Source organism: Pocillopora damicornis, chromosome 3 (assembly GCF_964200805.1).
Source record: "Pocillopora damicornis chromosome 3, jaPocDami1.2, whole genome shotgun sequence".
NCBI lineage: Eukaryota > Metazoa > Cnidaria > Anthozoa > Scleractinia > Pocilloporidae > Pocillopora > Pocillopora damicornis.
Genome location: NC_142672.1, coordinates 20063701 through 20071200, shown reverse-complemented (window position 1 = coordinate 20071200; position 7500 = coordinate 20063701). Strand labels below are relative to the sequence as shown.

At 38.5% G+C, this 7500-nt stretch overlaps 1 long non-coding RNA gene across 1 annotated transcript in view; it reads left to right on the top strand.

Annotated features, from left to right (window-relative positions):
* The first annotated feature begins 2097 nt into the window (after window positions 1–2097).
* LOC149048739 (uncharacterized) overlaps window positions 2098–7500 on the top strand; it is a 7730-nt gene continuing 2327 nt past the window's right edge. Inside the window, exon 1 of the long non-coding RNA XR_016185353.1 lies at window positions 2098–2297. This is a non-coding gene — a long non-coding RNA (uncharacterized LOC149048739). The remainder of the gene's footprint in view (window positions 2298–7500) is intronic.

Below are 7500 nucleotides of genomic sequence, written 5' to 3'. Positions count from 1 at the left end.
GTCGTTTAGCAGGTGAAATGAGGACATATCTATGGGCGTGCCCGTTAACCCCCACCCCCCACCCCCGAACCCCATCGTCCCTTTCCCTGCTTTTGTAAAATAAAAGTGCGTGGATCCAGCAAAATGGCATGAATACATGGGGTACGTACTACCCGCTATACTCTCATCTTGATGCTTTGCTGTGCTGTCTTCACGTTTTTAGTCAAGCAAGTAGTTCCCAGCGACGAAGATTTAAAGTAGCTTTACACAAGTTGCTTATTGTTCGAAAAATAGTTTTTTAGAGCTTTACGCTCGATTGCAAACTAGAGATATAAATGATATGTCGCCAAATCCGTTTTCGTGGCGATGACAGTTTTTCTTACTGATTGAAAAAAAAAAAAAAAAGAACGAGATATCTTCTGTTCGCGTATATGGGCGTGGAATTTTCTTGTATAACGATGCACAGTAGGGATGCATGATGCAATAGCACAAATTGGCCTTGAAACAAATTCATCAGGAGACCTTTCATTGGAAATGGAAAAAGCTCCATTGCTACAATGAATCTGTTGGCTGAAATAATATGTTCTTGTCTAATGATTTTTTAACATTTGTTATCATGCAGGTGGTTCTACTAAACATTTGCGTTGGTCAATGGCGGAACACCGTAATGAAGAGTCGTCTCCGAGTGACGCCTTACCTCCGAAGAGAGGAAAAAGTCGTTTAGCAGGTAAAATGAGGACATATCGTACGTACTACCCGCTGTACTCTCATCTTGATACTTGCTGTGCTGTCTTCATGTTTTTAGTCAAGCAAGTAGTTCCTAGCGACGAAGATTTAGAGTGGCTTTACCCAAGTTGCTTATTGTACAAAAAATAGTTTTTTAGAGCTTTTCGCTCGATTGCAAACTAGAGATATAAATGATATGTCACCAAATCCGTTTTCGTGGCAATGACAGTTTTTCTTACTAGCTGAGAAAAAAAAACCAAGATATCTTCTGTTCGCGTATGTGGGCGTGGACTTTTCGTGTAAAATGATGCACAGTAGGGATACATAATGCAATGGCGCGAATTGTTCTTGAAACAAATTCATAAGGAGACGTTTCATGAGGAAGGAAAAAGGTCCATTGCTACAATAAATCTGTTGGCTCAAAAAATCTGGTCTGATAAATTTTCTTTTACATTTGTTATAATGCAGGTGGTTCTACTAAACATTCGCGTCGGTCAAAGGTGAAACGCCGTGATGAAAAGTGGTCTCCGAGTGACTCAACTCTAACGAAAAGAAGTAAAATGAAGACATACCGATAGGCATGCTCGTTAAACCCCAACCCCCTCAACCCCATCTTCCCTTTCCCTGCTTTTGTAAAATAAAAATGCGTGGATCCAGCAAAATGGCTTGAATTACTCGCTATCCCCTCATCTTGATACTTAGCTGTGATGTCTTTATGTTTTTAGTTAAGCAAAGAGTTCCCACCGACGAAGATTTACAGTGGCTTTCGCAGAAACTCGAAAGATGGAAGCCAGTTGGACGTCGTCTAAAAATTGAGGAAGCAAAATTAACGACGTTTGATAATGAAAATAAGGAATGCTCTGAAAAAGCCTACAAAATGTTACTACATTGGAAAGAGAAGAATGGCTCAAGTGCAACAATCAAGATCCTACATAATGCACTGTGTCATCAAACGGTTAATCGCACAGATTTAGCTGAGAAACTTAGCACTGGTAATATATCACTTATCTTTCAATTCAATAAAAATACAATTACATACAAGTACAGTGCCTAAATTCACAGACACCATGCTTTTTGGCTACTGTTTAGAATATCGTTATCAACTGAGGAGAACATGAAGACCAACAGTGGAATTAACTATATATCAGAAAACTGAAAAACATGCGCATTCTTTGTTTTTCAATCGCATATCTGTGAAAAAGAACTTTCAGAAACTCTGAGATATGAACAAATTCACTTTGGTAGCTTTAATTCCAATTAATTTTGAAGTCATGGATAACGTTCTAAATTCCAGATTAGAGAGGGTTAACAAGAAATTACTTACTTCTGCATCTTTATTGTATTTAATAAGTCTTAAATCTATTTTCTTTGTCCTGTTGAATCTTCAGAGATTACAACTCGATAATATCAATTTAACAGCCAAACCTGCAGCAGCCATCGCCAGATCTCTGCACCAGGCTCTTAGCCTGAGCTGGCTCTGCTTGTCAAATAACCCACTTGGTGAAGGAGTAAGTGTTCTTACCTGACATTTCAGCAGTGTTCCTCGCCTGGACACGCTGTGGCCTGATGGTGTCAGAATGACAAAGCAACAAGTAAGTGGTTTGAGTTCAGCTGTGCGTCAGATTAAAATTTTCCTTTGCGAGACACAATACCACGTAAGTTTTATGATCTTGGTTTGCATTTGTAGTCATTATTCATGTCTCTTCTGTTCAATTTCCTGTGGTGTTGTTTTAAGAATTTTTTACGCCCTTAGTTCGCGGAGCAAGTGCGATATTTCCTTTGCTTTTATAGAACAAGGGTAACGTTCATCTCATGAAAAGTCACCACCCGTCAGTTCAAATCAGTTTTATACATGTAATTTGTAATTACGTTCAGTTCTTTCTCGCGTCATATGTAAATACCACGGTGCTCAGTTAAATTTTTATTTCGCTGTTTACATCGCTGTCGCTTTGTTGTTTGCGTTTATTTCTTGCTGTGTTTCTGGAAGAGCTGGCGCGAGTCTGGACCACCTTGCATTAGTTTCTCGGCGTTTAAAATCACTTTGCCAATTAGCCCGCTAAGAAATAAAAACACAGAACTGAAAAGACTGTTTACGATGAGAATGAGACATTTTTCAGGTTGTTTCTAGTTGCGGTATGCTTTTTGTTTGTCAGTCAGTAAAGGACTATCCTGTACTGTGGAAAGTTGAGCGAAAATCGAGATACCAAACGGTGTGCAGAAATTTTCTTTCTACTCGAATTTTAATTACGGTGGAACTTTCAGTATCAGTATCAGTAATAACTATATTACATTAGCTAGTGTTCATTAAATCTGGAAAGAATGCTAAAATAAGAGAGGAAATCCAAAGGGAAGAAAATATTGTGGCTTTTTGATGATTTTAATGAATTCAAGTAACTATTTTTATATTTCAAATTACTGGAAAGGCTTCCACACATTAGAACATTACACAGTCCCTCTTTGTCGCTACCATTTAATCTGTTAAACTTGAAAGCAAGTCATTTTATCAGTTAAGATGAGAACCCATTTCAGTAAGTTTGTTACCGTTGACTAACGCTGAAGTCTGTTTTTTGAGCGTCTTTAACAATACCGTTTTGAGTATTTAAACACAGAAACTGGATACACTCCATCCCTTATTTCATGCCTTTGACTTTGATACACCTTTACCTTTTCTCATTGGGGCCGGAAAAAAAGGAAAAATAAAATAAAACCAAACCACACCGTACGCGTGAATGTGAGGACCGCTGTTTGTTTTCAGATATCAATGAGAGAAAGTTAATGTCAGCATTTGGCAGAGGTCAAGGAGCTACTCTACACATGTCTTAAAATTGAGGAAATCTGCCACTGATTTTCAAGTTTTGTTTATTTGTTTATTATATGTAAGCCTAATTTTTTTTTCTTCAGAAAGTGGTCTTGATTTCCGTAAGAGAGACAGGAAACGAGGAAGCAAACAATTGCTTGCACTTACCTTGAGCTGAACATTTGTCTGTCTGAAAATGATTTGAGACCTTAGTTATTTCGCTTTGTTTCATATATGATTCTTAAGAGGTGTTAAACAATGCCTTACTGTGAAGCTGAAGCGGATCATGTGTACTATAGGTGGTCTCGGTCGACATATCGGCCAGTACATCGGCCGATATATCGGTCGACTGTCGACCGACTATAGGCCGACTATCAGTCCACAGTCGACCGACTATCAATCGATTGTCAACCGATATATCGGCCGACAGTCGACCGATATAGTCTCAGACCATCGATACTCGAGCGATACATGACCGTTACCTCACCAATACATGACCGACACTTGACCGACACTTGACCGACACTTGACCGACACTTGACCGACACTTGACCGACACTTGACCGATACTTAACCGAACATAACCGATACTTGACCGATACATGACCGGTACTTGACCGATACATAGAGAATAATACATGGGCGCACGTAGATATGGAATTTCTATTCGAGTGTTTAACTCGATAGCTCACGAGTGAGATGTCGAGTTGAACACGAGAAGAGAAATTTCATTTCTACAAGCAACCATGTATTATTTTTTTTATCATATAAACATAATAGCCCTTGGAAGAAAAGCCGACTTCATTAATGAAAGAAAATAAATGAAACGACAATCCTCGAATAACAATCGTAGAGTGCGTTGGCACTGACTCTTAAGATGGAAAAATACGTTGAATCGTGATTAAAAAACAACAATGGTCGTAATTTTCAATTTAGAAAATTCTCATTTAGTCACTTTGTCCTTACCGACAGAAGAAGTCTTTCAGGTAAACGGCCAAAATCGGTCAGTGGCAAATTTCCCAGTGGTCGATTTTCATTCTCAGCCGAGAGAAATGCCAACGTCAAAGCCACTGAATAGGCAACTTTTGGTTTTTCTTTTAGTGTATTGGTTTTCTTCCCCTTCAAGGAAAGTTTTTACCTCATTGTCTGTCAGCGATACAGATTTTTTAGTGTTTTAGCAGCCATAATTTGAGAAAGCTCCGACAAACAACGTGAAGGCTTTGCCGTTCATTCATCAACCTGACCGAGAGGCGCCAAAAGCGAGTGACGTGTAAGCAGCTGAGCAACACACGTGAAAAAATACGACATTTTTTCACTTGTGTTGTTACAGGTTTTCTCAGGGCCGGAAATCCTTTTATAACACCGCAGTTTATGTGATAAATGACCAATACTTCACCGACACTTGACCGACACTACCGATACTTCACCGATACTTGGCCGATAATTCATTCCGCCCGGGGGGGAGGATTATTCCACCATAAAAGGTATAAAACTCTAATTACTAATACGATTACCTCATAATTTAGATGTAAATTGCGTGTCTGGAATCTAATTTTAAATTTCTCTTGTGCCGGTCATGGCGCGTGTCGTCTCCGGCAGCGAATTCCAAGTCCTTACAGCGAAGTAACGAAGAGACCTTAGACCATGTTTTACACAACTTACTTTAGGTATAGAAACATGTTTGTGCCCCTTTAATTATGATTCGTGTTCTTTACTTGAAATGAATTAGCTGTAGTGGTGGGTGTCTTCTTTTGAAAACATCTGTCTGTCGCATGTAATTAACATATCTTGGGTGAGACGACCCTTTAATGTCTTATGTAAACCAATCAAATTGAGCGTTCTTTCTTACGGAAGGGTCTTTGCTATAAATACATGTCATACCTAAGTACACGGTCCTTCACCCTCTCTAGTTTTTCAAATATATTCAACCTATTGACTTTGCCTGTTACTTTTTCGGAAATAGATGTGTGAGAAGTAAGGATCTGAGTTCACTTACAATGCATCAAAATTATGAGATCTACAACGCACGATTTTAATGCATTGGAGACTTACTACACCCTTTTCCAAGGTTAGGTTGTATTTAGTTTTATTATATGTGCTTTGGAAGCTTATTTCATTGGACAATGAATGGCATTTTAGCTTTTTTTTCCTCTGTTGCTGTCATTATTCTTTAAAAAAAAAGTGTCACCGTCTGTTGATAAAGAGCACACAATTTGACTATTCAAAGGGTTAAAAACCTCGAGTTTGAGAAATAACGGCAAACGGGAACGTCGGTAGAGTGAACTCGCAACACTTGAAGTCGCACTCACAAAGTTTTGATCTCTATTTCATTCTATGTCTTGCGCGTGTTTTTAGTAAACGTCGAAACACTTCTAACCCTGTTGGTTCCTATCGGACCGCGAGTAACGCAATTTTATTTTCCGATGATATAGTCTTCAACGTTGGTGTACTAAATGGTGGTGACGGTTGAAAATATAGATCCGTATTAGGTTTCGTAGCTTCGTAAATCCACTTTATAGGGATACAACTGTTTCGAGATATTTGTCCTACAAAAGCTTAAAAGGGTATGCAACAATACCAAATGGCTTTATGGGTAAAAGTAATTTACCACTGCTTGGTCGAAGTTCTCCTTGCGTTAACGCAATAGAGAGAGATAGCATGAGCAAGCAAGTTCATGGACTCTCCTTCCTTTCGGCTAGAACTGTGAGCTTAGATCAAACAAAGGCAAACAACCGTTGCCCATACAACCTGTCGGTATTGTAGCGTACGGTCTCACGCTCTTGTACGACAACCTTTCTTGAAATGGCTGAATACACTCTCTCCTCCGCAGCGGCCTATTTGTGTCACAAAGAGGCTGGGGAGAGAGAAAGAAAGCGCGCTCACATTTCTTTGGAGGGGCGACTGGTGGGAGGCTCTGCGGAATAAAGAGGGGACATATGCGTTCGAGAGGTTTAAACACGAATTATAGGTGCACCAACAATTAAAGGTGCTGCACGATTTGTGCGTGACAATAAACAAGGCGACGAAGATCACACCAAGAGCGTGGAAAAATAAATGATTTATGGAGCAAAACAATGGCTGTGCGCTAGTGTTTTAAAAAACATTGGTTAATATCCTTACTATCTTCCGCAATAAAAGATGTACAAGATGTATACCGGTAACTGCACTTTGTCTTCCGAAAAAAATTACATTCCAAAACTCTAATGGGAAATGGTTTTTGATCCCATGCATTTTAACGAAAGCTGAATGTCTTTCTTTCCTTAGATCTATAAAAAGGCAAGATTTTTCGAGTTGTAAAACTGAGCTCTCCAATTTGAGTGGATGGAGAGGGAACTAATCTCGCGCCAAGAGAGTAGCGCGGTTAAATTCTTGTTTCAACTTTTTTTTCTTCTAAGGATCTACCAGGGTTTTCCCGAAAACATTTCTCTTTAGGAAAAATAAGGCAAAACAAAAAAAATGCTTGCAGTTCGAAAATTCCCCTCAGTGCCCTCCCCCATTGAACTTTCTTATTTTCGTCCATTGAAATAATGATCATAATGGTGATTAAGATAATAACTGCTTCACATTGCCACACATCTTTCAATCATTAACTTTATTTCAGGATAATCTTTGTTATGGTTTTGGACAATATAAAAGTGGATGTGTAATTAATAATTATCAACAGTTCACTAACAGCTACGAAGTTCGTTCCAAAAGCAGTAATTTTTGGTTACTCGTTTTCGTTGTCAAAAAAGGTGCAACAACCTTATTACATAGCATTCTATTATCATGCTGATATATATTTAAAGCCTAAAGAACAGTAACAACAAACCAAAATTCCTCCAAAACTTAGTGATCTAAAACATTTTCTTGGCACACATTAATAGGGCCTTTTTCTTTAAATCCTAACTACAATTTCCTTTAGCCTAAATTTTTATCTGTTAATAAAACATTGCTAAGTATATACTATCCGTGGAGATGGACATATTATAAAAAAAAAAAAACAAAAACACAGAAAC